At 40.8% G+C, this 15,321-nt stretch overlaps 1 long non-coding RNA gene across 1 annotated transcript in view; it reads left to right on the top strand.

Annotated features, from left to right (window-relative positions):
- Positions 1-15,321, top strand: part of LOC129705621 (uncharacterized) — a 72,159-nt gene that overhangs the window by 17,730 nt on the left and 39,108 nt on the right. Inside the window, exons 2-3 of the long non-coding RNA XR_008724925.1 lie at positions 13,541-13,643; positions 13,746-13,853. This is a non-coding gene — a long non-coding RNA (uncharacterized LOC129705621). The remainder of the gene's footprint in view (positions 1-13,540; positions 13,644-13,745; positions 13,854-15,321) is intronic.

The following is a 15,321-nucleotide window of genomic DNA, read 5'->3' on the forward strand; positions in this document are numbered from 1 at the left end:
GCTGCATTATGTTTAGCAATTAATTAATTCAATGCCATGGTTATGACACTACAGGATTAAACCCTAGTGACCTGGACTAATGATCTGAAGAAAATTAGGTTGAATAGAAGATTAAGATGCATGGGATCCATGATGATTTGGTAGTTTCGATTCAGAACCAGTCTACCCATAGAAGATAGAGGGTAATGGAGAGGTGTCATTCTGGCTGTTGTTCTGTTAAAAGTGGAGTTCTGCAATCAATTTTAGAGTTTGTTTGTGATTTGGGTGGAGAAATGACAGATGGAGTTTAATTTGGACAAGGTCATAAGTGATAGGAACAGAATTAGGCTGATCTATCTCTTCCTTCTAACCCCATTCTCATGCCTTCTTCCCATAATCCCTGATACCCATGAGTGTGAGGTGTTACATTTTGGGAGGTCAAATGTAAGAGGAAAGTAATAAGTTAATGGAGGATCATTAACAGCACAGATGCAAAAGGGATCGTGGGGTCCCCATCCATAACTAAATGAAAGGAGCAGCAGAAGTAGATAGAGAAAGTATATGATATGCATTGGTTAGTTGAGGCATTGAATGTAACAGTCACAAAGTCAAAACGTTGGTTAGGTCACATTTGGAGTTTGCATTTGTGGTTGTTCCAAACAGAAAGAATTGGAAGCTTTGGAGAAAGTGCAGAAGATGTTTACCAGGGTGCTGCATGGATTAGAAGATATTAATTATAAGGAAAGGTTGGACAAATTTGGTTTATTATTGGTTGCTGAGGTGCATTCTGATAAAAAGGTTGTAAAATGATTGGAAACCTGGATAGGATTTTTTCCTCGGATGGAAGTCACAAATACTAGAGGGAATTTGTTTAAGGTGAGAGGAGGAGCTCCCCGACAGTCTTTTCAGGTGAGGCAGAGGTCCACTTGCACCTCCTCCAACCTCATCTACTGTATCTGCTGTTCTAGGTGTCAACTTTGGTACATCGGTGAGACCAAGCGCAGGCTCGGCACCTCCGCTCAGTCCGCCTTAACCTACCTGATCTCCCAGTTGCTCAGCACTTTAACACCCCCTCCCATTCCCAATCTGACCATTCTGTTCTGGGCCTCCTCCATTGTCAGAGTGAGGCCCAGCATAAATTGGAGGAACAGCACCTCATATTTCGCTTGGGTAGCTTACACCCCAGCGGTATGAACATTGACTTCTCTAACTTCAAATAGCCCTTGTTTTCCCTCTCTCTCCATCCCCTCCCCCTTCCCAGTTCTCCCACCAGTCTTACTGTCTCTGACTACATTCTATCTCTGCCCCACCCACTCCCCTGACATCAGTCTGAAGAAGGGTCTCGACCCAAAACGTCACCCATTCCTACTCTCCAGAGATGCTGCCTGTCCTGCTGAGTTACTCCAGCATTTTGTGCATACCAAAGTTTAAAGGAGATGTGCAGGGCAAGTTTTGTTTAACACAGAGAATGATAGGTCCTGGAATCTGCTGCAGGAGTGGTGGAGATGCAGACATGATAGTGGCATTTAAGAGGCTTTTATATGGGCACATGAACATGCAGGGTATGGAGGGATATGGACCATGTGGAGGAGAACTGGATTACTTTAATTTGGCATCACGTTCATCACAGATATGCCAATACTGTAGCAGGGACATTTAAATGTATTTAATAATATTTTAATTAAAATCTAGAAACTACTTGATTAGTGTAAAAACCCACCTGGTTCACAAATATGTTTCAGAGAAGGAAATCTGCCTTCCTTACTCCACTCCAGATGCACAGGAGTGAAAGTCTAGTCATCTATTCTTGATATTATGTACTAGCATTGCCAAGACTCTACTGCCAGCATGTTGGGAAGTTACCATTGACCAGAAACTCAAATGGACTAGCCAGGAATATACTGTAACTATGTTCTCGACCCGAAACATTGCCTATTTCCTTCGCTCCATAGATGCTGCCTCACCCGCTGAGTTACTCCAGCATTTTTGTCTACTGTAGCTACAAGAACAGGTCATGGGTTGGGTATCCTGACGTGAATGACTCATCTCCTGACAGGCGAAAGCTTTTATGCAATCTACAAGGCACAAGTCAGGAACATGATGGAATACTTTCACTTGTCTAAATTAGTGTAGCCCCAGCAATTCTCAAGAATCTTCAAGAGTTCAAGAGAGTTCAAGAGAGTTTATTGTCATGTGTCTCTGATAGGACAATGAAATTCTTGCTTTGCTTCAGCACAACAGAACACAATAGGCATTGACTACAAAACACATGAATAAATAAACTGATAAAAGTGCAAATAACAGATAATGGGTTATTAATGTTCAGAGTTTTGTCCGAGCCAGGTTTAATAGCCTGATGGCTGTGGGGAAGTAACTATTCCTGAACCTGGTTGTTGCAGTCTTCAGGCTCCTGTTCCTTCTACCTGAAGGTAGCAGGGAGATGAGTGTGTAGCCAGGATGGTGTGGGTCTTTGATGATACTGCAAAGCAGTCCTCTTGATTGATACTCCATCCACTACCTTAAACATTCATTCATGAACAGTGGCTGCAGAGTATGTCATCTATAAAATGCATTGTAGTTACTTGTCCAGACTACTTCAATTGCACCTCCCAAACCTCTCACCTGCACCACCAAGAAAGACAAAGGCAGTAAACACATGGGCACACACTGCCTGCAAGTTCGCTCCACAATGCCCACCATCTTGACCTGGAAATATATCCTTTATCACAGTGGGACCTAAATCCTGGAATTCCCTGTCCAAAAATGCAGCAGAAGTATCTCCACCAGAATGACTACAGAGGTCTAAGAAAGTAGCACACCACCAACTGTACAAGGGTAGTTATGGGCCTGTCCCACTTATGTGACTTGTTGAAAATTCAGCAGCGACCAGAAAGTTGCTACGACTCTTTGGGCAACTTTGAGGAGACTACTCACGACCATACAGGCGACACCCTGGCGACATGTCGCGGGATGAAGCCCGTATAGTCGTCAGTAGTCGCCCAAAGAGTCATAACTTGTTCTGGTCGCCGTTGGATTTTTAACATGTTGAAAATTTTCAGCGACCTGCTGCGACGGACGGGTGCCGGCAAGTCGCCGAAAAAATCGTGTATCTTGAACAGGCCCATTAATGTTAGGAAATTAATGCTGGTCTTGCCATGACAGCCAGATCCTTAAAAAAAAAAATAGTCCTGTGCTCTTACAAGGTACCATAAAATTAATTATAAGGAAACGGCTTGGAAAGTTCTGAAGAATGATAGGCTGCCTGAGAATTAGGATTAGGAGAATTTTAGAAACCAGAAAACGATGGCAAAATTATTCACAAAGAGTGAGCAAATAAAACATGGGAGTAAACTGGTATGAAAGTTTAAAAAATTGTAAGGACTTCTGAAAGAATGTAGCAAGGAAGAAAGTAGAAAAAGTAAACATTGGCCTGTTTTAGATTATTATTGTAACGTGTGCCAAGATACAGTGAACAACTATTGTTTGCATACTATCCAGGATAGAATGACTACATGAATACATTCAAGCTGTTCACAGTGAAAAGACAAAGGGTACAACATTTAGTGCAAAGCTTTAGTGCATCGTAGAAGGTGAAATATGGAAATTAATATTATAAATAAGGAAATGGCAGATATATTTTACAAATATTTTGCATCTTCACAGTAAATAGTACTGACTACGTGCCAGAACCAAGAGACATACGTAAAATAATATCAATGTAAAAATTACCATGTAAATACTAACGGGAATAAGAACTGATATTTTCCTTCATCCTGATGCTAAGCATTTTCAGATTCTAAAATCGGTGATTGCAGAGATATTAGGTATATTAGTGAATTTCCAAAATGTGTTTGATTCTGATGACGTGTCTGTGAATTAGAAAACAACAAATGTGTTATACAAGAAAGGAAAGAGAAAGGAAACTGGGAATTATAAAGCAATTAGCCTAACATCAGTCATCAAGAAACTGTTAGAATCTATTACAGGTCCATCACTAATTTTCCGGCAACTGATGATCCGGCACCTCCTTTAATCTGGTCAAAATTACAAGAGCGTACTCGAAATCCCCCCCTCCCGGGCGTCCCCCCAAAAATGTGCCGCCTAGGCCGGGTGAGGCGGCCGATCTCAACCTCATCAGTACTTCTGCAGCCGATTTCCGATCAGCAGGTCGAATTTGTCTCCTTTGGCTGGGGCTCTGGAACTATGACCTGGCCGGAGGCAGTGGATTTGTTCCCATTGCCAACTTCCTTCGGCAACCTAGGTGGGCTGTTGTAGTACTGTTCAACTCCTCATGGGGGCCGTGAGCTCTGTTGGTCTGGTAAAAGGGATAATTTGGCAAGGCACTGGAACCAAGGAATCAGTAGTGGACCTGTATTTAATATGTGTTAACAGATAACTTTTAAAAAACCATAATAGTCAGCTTAGCTTCATGAAACGAAACTTGTGTTTAAACAATTCACTAAAGTTATTTAACGATTAAAATACATTTATTTCAGAATATAGGAGGAGAGACTAAGAAGAATCCATGGAATACTGTAATTGGATTTGTGAAAGATATTCAATAATTTGGCAGATAAAAGGTTATTCCACAAACTTAGCTTTTGGTTACAAGATCTGTTAACAGACCAAAGGCCAAAGAGATAAATCATCATTTTCAAGCTGGCAAGCTGTGGCTCGTGGAGTAACTCAACACTGGGGCCTCAGATGTTTTAAAATCTATGTTAATGGCAAGTGAAGGGATTGAATGAAATGTTTCCAAATTTACTAATGTTACAAAGGTAGCAGGGTCTTCGACCTGAAATATTAACTTGTTTCTATTTCCAAAGATGCTGCCTGAACTGAGTCTTTTCTGCATTTTCCATGCTTATTTTAGAGTGAAAATAAACTTTGGGTGGAACAGTGATCCACAAAATGTAAGGAACTAAGATGACGTGGAATATAATGTGGGAGGGGAGGAGGGGGGGGGGGGGGGGGGGGACTGTGAGGATATTCAATTTGATTAAAATAATTTAAAAAGGAGACTATAATTTCATTGGTAAAGAGTTTTAAACCAGGGTGTTTAATAGAGAAATCTGATTATCTTCCTAAAAGAAACAAGGTAAGACTGCAAGTTGTTAGAAAGACAAAAGGAATGCAAGCCTCCAGTTCAGGGGGAATGGATTATAAGAGTAAAATAATTCTTGCTGCAACTGTACAGAGCTTTGGTAAGACCCGTGCACAGTTTTGGTTGCCTTATTTAAACAATATTTACTTGCTTTGGAGGCAATGCAGGAAATATCACAGGATTGATTCCAAGAATATGTACAATGAGGACAGATTGAGCAGAATGTGCCAGTATTCTCCGCAGTATTGAAGAATTCGAGAGGATCACACTGAAATACTTAAGATTCTGGCAAGGTTTGAGAGGTAAACACTCACGGTTTCCTCTAGAGGGACAATCTGTTGAAACGGGAAAAGGGATGAAGTTCTAACACGAGTCACAGTGTGTACCATCCAAAAAACCAAAACAGGAGATTATTGCATCTTGATCAAAAAGGGTTATAAAGGAAAGATAAAGATGGAAATGTTTAGATAAGGAACTCTAAAGGATGGAGCCTTGGTGACAAAAGAAGCAAAATCTACAACGATGGAATCTTCATGCTCAGTCCCTCTGAATCAAGGGTAACCTGCTTCCACTCCAGTTCTGTAGGTACCAAGGTGACTGGTGAGGCCAATATGGGAACTTCTGACTCCTCCACACAGGGGACAGGAGGTGCCTGATTTGTTAGGAAGGTAGTTTGTGAAATGGTGCGCTTCTGGCATTTCACTGAGCCTAGTGTGCACCTGATGTATGCACTTGGGCTTCCCAATAACATCCCAAAAGCCATTTCTCCATGTTGAGTGGCCAGGGATTCCAATGAATACGTTGAGATGATGGGGGGTTTTTTCAGGGAGGCTTTGAGCACATCTTTGAATCTGGTCATTTGTTCTTCGGACAGAGCTTGAATTAGAATGTGTAGGAAAAAACTGCAGATGCTGGTTTAAATCGAAGGAAGACACAAAATGCTGGAGTAACTCAGCAGGACAGGCAGCATCTCTGGAGAGAAGGATTAGCTGACGTTTCGGGTCTCGACCTGGAACGTCACCCATTCCTTCTCTCCAGAGATGCTGCTGAGTTACTCCAGCATTTTGTGTCTACACTTGAACAAGCATGTTCCGTATTTTGACTGCTTCTGACTGTGCATGCCCAGGTCAAAGGTAACTATGCATAAACAGCCCTGGAAAGCAGTGAAGCAGTGGACCTTCATTTCTTTTGTTTTTTCCAACTTTGATTCTTCTAGGTAAGAAAATATTACTTTCAAACTATGAAATAGTTGTATTTATTGTTCCTTTGTTAAAAGTTAAAATGTTGTCATTTTTATAGCTTTATTATGCTTTGGTGAGTGAGCGAGATCGTGCTTGTCCGTGGTCGGGTGGGGGATAGGAGGGGTGTAGGGAGGAGAGAGGAGTTAAGGAGGGAGGGAGTGACTGAGGGTAGGGGATAGGTGAGGTGAGGGAGGGATCGGGGGAGGGGAGGAGGAGAGGGGAAAGAAGAGGGAGGAGGTGAGGTGGGGGAGAAGGGGGAATGGAGAGGAGGGGGGGAGTGGGGAGTGGGGGGGGAGTGGGAAATGGAGGGAGAGGAGGGCAGTGGGGGAGGTGTGGAGGGAATAAGGGAAAAGGAGGGGGGAAAGAGGGATAGGAGGGGTTTAGGGTGTGGAGGGTGTGACTGAGGGTAGGGGAAAGGAGAGGGAGGGAGGGATTGGGGGGAGGGGGAGGGGAGGAGGAGAGGGGAAAGAAGAGGGATGGTGAAGAGGAGGGGGAGAGAGTGCTAGGGATGAATGGAAATGAGCTGCGTTTTCGCAGTTGGGGGCTATGGGTGAGTGGTGGAATATTGCGTTGGGGGAACGGGTTGCATTGGGGGACCAGGCCTCCCGTGTGACAGGGACCCAATGGGTCCCACTTAGTCTAGTTTATTATATAACCAAACCATTGTTGGAACTTATCTTTATTGGATGTTTTGCTTTCAAAGGAATAATCACTTTATTTAATGGGGTTTATTGGCTGAAGAATGGAGAACCGTACCACGTTTTTCATCCAATATCAACTGTTAAACACAGAATGTTATCCCACTTTATAAGAAAGGTGGGAGAGAAAACGGGGAATTATACGCCAGTTAGCCTGACATCGATGGTGGGGAAGATGCTGGAGTCAATTATAAAAGATGAAATAGCGGCACATTTGGATAGCAGTAACAGGATCGGTCCGAGTCAGCATGGATTTATGAAGGGTAAATCATGCTTGACTAATCTTCTGGAATTTTTTAAAGATGTAACTAGGAAAATGGACATGGGAGAGCCAGTGGATGTAGTGTACCGGGACTTTCAGAAAGCATTTGATAAGGTCCCACATAGGAGATTAGTGGGCAACAATTAGAACACATGTTATTGGAGGTAGGGTCATGACATGGATAGAAAATTGGTTGGCAGAGAGGAAACAAAGAGTAGGGATTAATGGGTCCTTTTCAGAATGGCAGGTATTGACTAATGGGGTACCACAATGCTCAGTGTTGGGACCGCAGCTATTATTAAGGGATTGGACACACTAGAGGCAGGAAATATGTTCCCGATGTTGGGGGAGTCCAGAAACAGGGGCCACAGTTTAAGAATAAGGGATAGGCCATTTAGACCAGAGACGACGAAAAGCTTTTTCACCCAGAGAGCTGTGAATCTGTGGAATTCTCTGCCTCCGAAGGCAGTGCAGGCCAATTCTCTGGATGCTTTCAAGAGAGTTAGATAGAGCTCTTAAAGATAGCGGAGTCAAGGGATATGGGGAGAAGGCAGGAACAGGGTACTGATTGTGGATGATCAGCCATGATCACATTGAATGGCGGTGCTGACTCGAAGGGCCGAATAACTTACTCCTGCACCTATTGTCTATTGTCTATCTATAGAATGAATCTACACTTCAATCTTGTTGTAAAAATCCTCACAGCACCATAGTTGCGTGTGGGCTATGGTAATATTTAAATAAAGCTTGAGATAAAATTAGGTAAAAACTCATCAATTCTTATGTGCTTTATTGATGCTTCCAAATCCTTTGATCATGTTAATCATAGAAAGCTGTTTGTTAAATTGAGTCAAAGAGGGGTGCCTAAATACATTGTGAGAATACTGGCTTACTGGTATGCCCACTAGTAAAATGGGGCAATCGGGTCTCAGCCCCATTTGGGGTTAGCAATGGTGTTAGACAACGGGGAATTTTGTCCCCAGTCCTTTTTAATTTTTATATGGATGATCTGTCCAGGCAATTGAAAGCCTGTAACACTGGATGCATGATTGGTAATACTTTAGTGAATCATATTATGTATGCAGATGATCTTGTGGTCTTTAGTCCATCTAGCGCTGGTCTCCAGCAGCTCTTTACTATATGGTTTGTGCATGGTGTGGAACATATCAAATATAATGCTGGTAAGAATACTGTTATGATCTGTAGAACCAAAGAGGATAAATGTCTAAAATTTCCTGATTTTAAATTGTCTGACAATAATCTTAGTGTCTGTAATAAGGTAAAATATCTTGGACATTTTATTACAGAACAAATGACAGATGATGAGGATATTTATAGGCAACGTCGTATGCTGTATGTACAAGCAAATATTCTCTTACGCAAGTTTGGATAGTAAAATGTCTCTGTTTAGAGCATATTATACACCACTCTATACTGCACACCCGTGGTCAAACTACAGAAAAACAAGTTTACAGAGACTTAAAGTAGCTTACAATGATACCATGAGAATTACTAAAGAAACCTAGATGGTGTAGTGCAAGTGAAATGTTTGTGGCTGCAGGAGTCAGTAGTTTACAAGCTATCCTAAGTAATCAGATGTATAAATTTATTTGCAGGATTAATGATTCCGAAAATGACATTATCTTGGTCTTATCAAACATAAGGTTTAGCACTACACGCTACCAATCCCAGCTGTGAAGACATTGACATAGTTGTCTCTTTGTAGGACACTGATCTCTCTCTTTACTCTGGTTATAAAACCATGTATTGTGTTTTTGTATATAATTTTTGATGCTCATAAGTAATTTACTAAGTTTTTATATGTATTTTATGGTGTTTTTATATGCAATGTATTCTATGTAATGTTTTCTTTTATCTGGACCTTGATTCTGAAAATAAAGTAATAATAATAATAATAATATAAAATAGTGGACTCAAAACTGATCAAGTTTGGTCATTGTGGATGCTGTGAAGCAAGAAGCCATACACTCACCAGGTGACGCAGAAATATTTGCATTTAGTCGATCTTTCACATCCAGGAGGGAGAGGAGTATTCATCTCACTGTTTTGGTTCCTGCATTCTGCTGAATTATAAAGCGTTTAGAGAGAATGTATGAAGAACTGTCATGACCCAACGTTGTTTGTCTATTTCATCCGCTGATGTACCTGGCCCACTGAGTTCCTCTAACACTTTGTTTTTGCTAAAGATTCCAGCATTTACAGTTTCTTGTGTCTCCAATTTACAGCTCTACTGCAAAACCTCTTTAAAGCATACTTACTTTGAAGAAGTCAAACTTTGTGGAAGTTCTCCTCTCTCTGCAGGAATTCTGTGAGACCATTTCTCACTAATCCTCCTCAGTGATTCCTGCTGCTTTCCTGCCATTCAACTATATTATGTTCCCACTTGATTCTGTTTTTAATAAAGGATCTCGACCTGAAACATTGTCTGGACATTCGCTCCACAGATGCTGCCACGCTGCATTTCTCCAGTACTTTGGGGTTTTTTTGCGAGAAAGTATAGCATCTTTATTAATTGCATAAAATTTCATTGATCCCTTTTGTCCATTCCAACTCAGAGAGGCTTATTATCAGTCACTCCTGGCATCATGATCACCATACGTCTTAATCGGTGTTCCTCTGTCCCTGTGTCACTCCTCTGCCTCGATCGCCGTCTTATGGTTTCATGCCTAATGCATCCCTTTGTTCAGTTCACTTTGGGTATCATGTTCTGCAACCAATTTCTGATGAGTTTCTAATTTCAGTGCTGCTGGATGATCAGTATTCACAGCCACACATACAGCACCTATCCAGTAAATCTCTATGTAATTACCAGGAAGCCAACAGCACAATCAGCACATTATTTCATTGCTGTTATGGGGATTCATGCGACATGCAAGTTGGCTGCCACATTTTCTACAGTACAGCAATGATTACATCTAACTTCATGGGCTATGGAGTGAAGTGGTGCTGGCACAGTCAAAGGTTTTGAAATGTATTATATAAATGTTGAATCTTGTGCAATACTCCTTTGCCTATTACACACTAGCCTCAGACAGCCTAAACACATTTCATGCTGGTTATTTACAGTTAGCAGGGGATTTAGTGAAAAAGCCCAATGTGCCTTGCACATTTTGTTTCTCTTTATTAACTTCAATCCATTTTCCCCAAGCTGTTACAAAGAAAGAATAAGCAACATCAACAAATCTATTTTATAGCATTCCAAGCTGCTTCAGAGGAATGTTCTGGACAGAATTTCATATTGAACCACTTAAAGAGATGTTAGTGGAAAACAACTAAAGCTTACTTTCATGATTGTTGTTGATCGCCACTCATTTTTGAGTGAGACTTTGTCTATCCATAACATCTGACTTAATATTGCGATGTGGATGGAGATGGCTGATTAGACTAATCTGGTGTTGAAAGTTTCTTCTGCACCCGAGAGGTTTAGGGATGGTTTTCAAGATTCTCTTTTCCTTTTTGCATCCTCTATAGCAGCTAACATGTGAATAAGCAATGCTTGTTATGTGGGTACAACAGACACGATGATCCAATGCTTGATTTCATGTTGCAACTTAAAAGGGAGAGAGGTGTAGCTGTTTAAGGAAGGAATGCCTGAGTGTGTGGTATCAGCAGAAGGTGGCATGTTAATGAGCAATGAATTTCGGGAATATGTGAGAACCCAAAATCGGTGGAGTGCAGATATTTCAGCAGGTAGTGGGGTAAGGAACATGGCCATGGAGGTTTTGAAAAAAATTGATGGGAATATATGAAAATCAAAGAGTTGCTTGAACAGAATTGGATGCAGATTGCTGAGCATAGGATGGTGGCTGAGTGGGACATGGTACAGGTACTAACTAGGAATCCCGCTTCCCACCTCTTGCAGATCAGATCCTTTCACTGAGCTAGGTCTTCCAGCCAGCTAACTATCCAATGCTTAAAGCACCTAGCAATTTATTATTGTGCCAGCTAGGATCAGATTAATCTATCCAAACAGGGAAATCAAACCTGCGATGTTTGTCATTTCGACCTTTAAACTACCCTGTTTCCGAATTAAATTAAAAAAATCGGGATTATTAATTCGGAAAAACATACCCTAGCACAGGGCTTAGCACTGGGGAATTTACTGAAAATAGAATTTATTATACTGGTAAAAGTATAGCTATAAACTTAAAATGCATAAGCAATTGTAATTTACTGGGGGAATTAAAAATTATGGATCAGAAAGTTCTGAGTTTACTTTTATTTGCTTCTCCCCAAGTGACGAATAAGGCTTTATCCCTTTTTAATGCAGAGTTTGTTACTCCACCAAAATATTCAGTAGGCTTATGTAATGCATTACAGCTGGACATGGGCTCATGTAGGACATGTAACATCAGTGAACAAATTACTTCCTCTCAACTATTCCCAAGAAATCAGATATATCACAGTATTAAAAAAAAGGAAGTTTGAGGGCAAGATATCAATTTTCAGTAAGAACAGATTGTAAAATTGATAGCAGAGGTGCAGCTAGTAGAGGTGATACCCCACAGCTCCAGAAACAAATATGACCCCCAGTTGTGTCCAACCACATTTGTTCTATAATTGTACGAATTTGCTCTGGATGCTCCGGTTTCCTCCCATATCCCATAGACATATACATTGGTAGCTTAATTGGCCACTGTAAATTACCCCAAGGACATAAGTGAACAAGAGAATTTGGATGAGTTGATGGGAATGTTGCAGTGAAAATAGATGGGGAAAGAGGATAACTGTGAGCTAGTATGAACTCAATGGGCCCAAAAGAGCCCTTTCTTTGTTGTAAGAAAAAAAAATGCAGTTCTAGACCAGCGCGTAACATTACAAAGGCAATTTAAGGACATGCTACCCTATTATGAGGTAAATTTAAATTCAGAATAATGTAACATATCACTCATCAGTGCATTGATATAATATATTCAAGCTTCAACTACCAGCACAAATGTAAATCAAGATCCTTTGGATAAAAGTAATATCCAGTGGGTGTTCATTGGCACAATTAGTTTGCTTGGATAGATTAAATAGCGTTGTCTCATCCAGACCATGTTGCTAACAATATGAAAAAGATACCTCTACTCACACCATTAGCATACTGTGGACTGCTGTACATTCTGTCAACTGGATATACTGCCAAAGTTCACCCCAGCTTCTTGTCCTGCATTTCTTCGAACAGTGACCACTTTTGTCTTAGACATGGGTAGCAGGTGTATCGGAAGGTTGTGGCATCCTTTGTCATACACTCTACAATTAGGTACTGCCATTATTTGATGCAGCAAGCTGTTACAATCTGGAATGCATTCCCTTCAAAGTAATAGATAATGTAATACCAACTTTGAAGAAGGATATTGGATATGAAAAATTGGGCTTTGTGTTAATTCAAACTATAGACATCTTTATGGGAAGAAGTTATGCAGAATAGGTGAGTTTGAAAAAAATTACAAGTGCTCCTGAAGATTTTTTTTTAATGAAAACAGGTTTTATTTGGAATTAAAACATTTTACAAATAGTTAACAATCTATTAACACAAAAATATAATCCACAGAATTAAAGAGAAACTAGGGGAAGAAATTACTTGAACAGTCCAGGCTAGAAAATTGATTATTTGAAGGTGAAATTCTGGAGGCCAATTTTCTGAATATGTACAATATGAAAGGATATCAGAGATGACATGGACTAGAGGAACATAAAACCAAAGCGTACTGGGAAAATGTTTAATTTCTGCTAGGGTAATATTTATTTTGATTAAGGGTAAATGAGTTTGGAGAGAAAGTGCTGCGTTATTAGTGTCATCAGTTCCAGAGGGCAGACTGCCTTAAAATTTCCAAAGTCTTTAAACAAATCTAAATGACAATTGCACTTAACAGCACACTCCAAAATAAACTTGGTAAATTCAGTAAACAAAATTGTGATTATAGTTAACCAAAGCCTCTCAGATTTCTTAATAGCTCAGAATTTAAGCACACATAGACTACTGCCTGCACTTGATTCACAGTGCAGTATCATAACCCTGCAAGGTGTGAGATTACCCGATTGTGCTCCCCCTCCACCCTCTAAACTTCATGCATGTTTCCTATGTTAAAAAATAAATGTTTGCAAATGTTAGGCCTCTGTGAGACCTTGAACTAAAATGACTTCTCTCTTCCAGTCAGATGTGCTGACCTGCACGTTTTTATACAAACCTTACAAAATGGAGGCATCCAAATCTCGAGGTGACTTAGAAAGTAATTTCCTTTCCCTACAGGTCTCTTGTGGCGAGAAGATTTCCTGAGACAACTTATCTGAGTTTAATTAGTCTGAACCGGCAACAACAATTAATGCTCAGAAAACTAAAAGTGACACGACAGGTATTGTATACTTCAATTTTCCCACCCCATATTATCTCTCAAGGCACAATTTCACAAGCTCCCTTCATTATTACAAATGTATTCAAATGGTATTATTCACAGATGAGACTTTCTGAACAGTGATGACAGCTTGTACATTTGCAAATACAAGTTCTCATCTGCAGTTCTTTCTTAAACATTTCGTCTCCTCCACTGCGAAATCTCCTCAAGGTATGTATGCCTACTTTGAAGATGTTCTCATCTGCAGTTCTTTCTTAAACATATCATCAATATACATGGAACTTTCAGTACTAGTTTCTGCAAAGTGATTTGGAAATGGAACTTTAAACCAACATTTATTTCTCTAAGAGACAAAAATGCTGGAGAAACTCTGCGGGTGAGGCAGCATCTATGGAGCGAAGGAAATAGGCAATGTTTTGGGTTGAGACCCTTCTTCAGACTGATCTGAGGGGGGGGGGGGGGGGCTGGAAGAAGAAAGGAAGAGGCGGAGACTGGGCTGAGGGAGAGCTGAGAAGGGGAGGAGAAAGCTGGGGTGTAAACTGCCCAAGCGAAATATGAGGTGCAGGTGAACCTCTGCTGCACCTGGAAAGACTGCTTTGGACCTTGAATGGAGTCAAGGGGGGAAGCAAAGCGACAAGTGTAGCATTTCCTACGGTTTCAAGGGAAAGTGCCAGGAGAGGGGATGGTTTTGGGTGGGAAGGGACAAATTGACCAGGGAGTTACGGAGGAAGCAGTACATTATACATTCTCTAATGCATAGTGACACAAACTCTAGTCTGACATATGATTTAGCACATACTGGGAATGGGCCTGAGTCTGGAATTTCAATTATGTGAATAGGTGAATTCAAATAATAGCTTCTTAAAAGGCTAGGACTTTATTCCTTGGAGCATAGGAGCCTGAAGGGTGATCTTATTGAGGTGTATAAAATCATGAGGGGAATTGATAGGGTAAATGCACAGTCGTTTACCTAGAGTAGGGGAACCAAGAACCAGAAGACATAGGTTTAAGGTGAGAGGGGAAAGATTTAATAGGAATCCAAAGTTCTATTGCCTTATGTGGAAGCAGGTTCTCTGGATGCTTTCAAGGGAGAGCCAGATAGGGCTCTTAAAAATAGCGGAGTCAGGGGATATGGGGAGAAGGCAGGAACGGGGTACTGATTGGGGATGATCAGCCATGATCACATTGAATAGCTGGCTCGAAGGGCCAAATGGCCTACTCCTGCACCTATTGTCTATAGTCTATTATCAAAGGGCAATTATTTTTACACAGAGGGTGGTGGGTATGTAGAATGAGCTGCCAGAAAAGATAGTTGAGGCAGGTTGAGGATGAAACAAAGCAGGTTGGGTTAGTGTAGCGTGATAAACCATCATCTAAACTTGCTCATATCCAAGTATTCTTGGATATTGATGTAATCAAAAACCTGTAATGGCCATTGTTTCCTCATTTTTAACATTTACTAAGATGTCTAACTAAATTTCTGCATTGGACAGAAAGTCAGGATCAATTCAAGTATTGGACCCATTGTCACCTGAAGTATATTTGTGAGCAGAATTAATAAGCAGTAATTATTCTAACTTCACCACCTTTTCTATGACTAGATGCTTCACACAAGTATGCAGGGAATGGAGGTAGATGGATTATGTGCAGGCAGAAGGGATTAGTTTAAGTAGGTATC

The sequence above is a fragment of the Leucoraja erinacea genome, chromosome 18, assembly GCF_028641065.1.
Source record: "Leucoraja erinacea ecotype New England chromosome 18, Leri_hhj_1, whole genome shotgun sequence".
NCBI classification, from domain to species: Eukaryota; Metazoa; Chordata; class Chondrichthyes; order Rajiformes; family Rajidae; genus Leucoraja; species Leucoraja erinaceus.